Source organism: Maylandia zebra, unplaced genomic scaffold, assembly GCF_041146795.1.
Source record: "Maylandia zebra isolate NMK-2024a unplaced genomic scaffold, Mzebra_GT3a scaffold34, whole genome shotgun sequence".
NCBI lineage: Eukaryota > Metazoa > Chordata > Actinopteri > Cichliformes > Cichlidae > Maylandia > Maylandia zebra.
In genome coordinates this window covers 17,501-19,727 of record NW_027490064.1, presented here as the reverse complement: position 1 = coordinate 19,727, position 2,227 = coordinate 17,501, and positions in this window count along the sequence as shown.

The window sequence follows — 2,227 nt, the reverse complement described above, 5'->3', positions numbered from 1 at the left end:
ACACACACACACCACTCGTGCCTATGGTACGACAACTTTTCTCGTGCCTATGGTACGACAACTTTTCTCGTGCCTATGGTACAACAACCTTTCCCCGTGCCCCTGGGACACTGCGCAGAAAGTCTTTGCCACACACACACACCACTCGTGCCTATGGTACGACAACAGGCCCCGGGGACCTACATCGCACCTTGCTCTTGCCTCCCTTACAGCTGAAAAAGGTCCATGCCTGTGCACTGGCCCTGCTGAAATTCCCTCTCCATTTAGCCGAGGCAGTGAGTCGGCCTCCTGTCTCCCTTTACGGTCGAAAAAGATGTGCTCCTGGGCGCGCTGGCCCTGCTGCTACTCACATCGGGCATGGACCTGGACCTCCAGCAGGCCCCGGGGACCTACATCACACCTTGCTCTTGCCTCCCTTACAGCTGAAAAAGGTCCATGCCTGTGCCCTGGCCCTGCTGAAATTCCCTCTCCATTTAGCCGAGGCAGAGAGTCGGCCTCCTCTCTCCTTTACGGTCGAAAAAGATGTACTCCTGGGCGCGCTGGCCCTGCTGCTACTCACATCGGGCATGGACCTGGACCTCCAGCAGGCCCCGGGGACCTACATCGCACATTGCTCTTCCCTCCCTTGCAGCTGAAAAAGGTCCATGCTTGTGCCCTGGCCCTTCTGAAATTCCCTCTCCATTTAGCCGAGGCAGTGAGTCGGCCTCCTGTCTCCCTTTACGGTCGAAAAAGATGTGCTCCTGGGCGCGCTGGCCCTGCTGCTACTCACATCGGGCATGGACCTGGACCTCCAGCAGGCCCCGGGGACCTACATCACACCTTGCTCTTGCCTCCCTTACAGCTGAAAAAGGTCCATGCTTGTGCCCTGGCCCTTCTGAAATTCCCTCTCCATTTAGCCGAGGCAGTGAGTCGGCCTCCTGTCTCCCTTTACGGTCGAAAAAGATGTGCTCCTGGGCGCGCTGGCCCTGCTGCTACTCACATCGGGCATGGACCTGGACCTCCAGCAGGCCCCGGGGACCTACATCACACCTTGCTCTTGCCTCCCTTACAGCTGAAAAAGGTCCATGCTTGTGCCCTGGCCCTTCTGAAATTCCCTCTCCATTTAGCCGAGGCAGTGAGTCGGCCTCCTGTCTCCCTTTACGGTCGAAAAAGATGTGCTCCTGGGCGCGCTGGCCCTGCTGCTACTCACATCGGGCATGGACCTGGACCTCCAGCAGGCCCCGGGGACCTACATCACACCTTGCTCTTGCCTCCCTTACAGCTGAAAAAGGTCCATGCTTGTGCCCTGGCCCTTCTGAAATTCCCTCTCCATTTAGCCGAGGCAGAGAGTCGGCCTCCTGTCTCCTTTACGGTCGAAAAAGATGTGCTCCTGGGCGCGCTGGCCCTGCTGCTACTCACATCGGGCATGGACCTGGACCTCCAGCAGGCCCCGGGGACCTACATCACACCTTGCTCTTGCCTCCCTTACAGCTGAAAAAGGTCCATGCTTGTGCCCTGGCCCTTCTGAAATTCCCTCTCCATTTAGCCGAGGCAGTGAGTCGGCCTCCTGTCTCCTTCACGGTCGAAAAAGATGTGCTCCTGGGCGCGCTGGCCCTGCTGCTACTCACATCGGGCATGGACCTGGACCTCCAGCAGGCCCCGGGGACCAACATACTCCTCTGCTCTACTCCCCCACTAGCTTTCCTTCTCCCGCAGTTACCCTCCACCACAAATCCAGCATGGCCCTTGCCCTCCAGCAGGCCCCGAGGACCCACATACTCCTCCGCTCTAATCCCCCATGAGCTTTCCTTCTCCTGCAGTTACCCTCCACCGCATATCCAGCATGGCCCTTGACCTCCAGCATGCCCTGGGGACCCACATACTCCTCTGCTCTACTCCCCCACTAGCTTTCCTTCTCCCGCAGTTACCCTCCACCACAAATCCAGCATGGCCCTTGCCCTCCAGCAGGCCCCGAGGACCCACATACTCCTCCGCTCTAATCCCCCATGAGCTTTCCTTCTCCTGCAGTTACCCTCCACCGCATATCCAGCATGGCCCTTGACCTCCAGCATGCCCTGGGGACCCACATACTCCTCTGCTCTACTCCCCCACTAGCTTTCCTTCTCCCGCAGTTACCCTCCACCACAAATCCAGCATGGCCCTTGCCCTCCAGCAGGCCCCGAGGACCCACATACTCCTCCGCTCTAATCCCCCATGAGCTTTCCTTCTCCTGCAGTTACCCTCCACC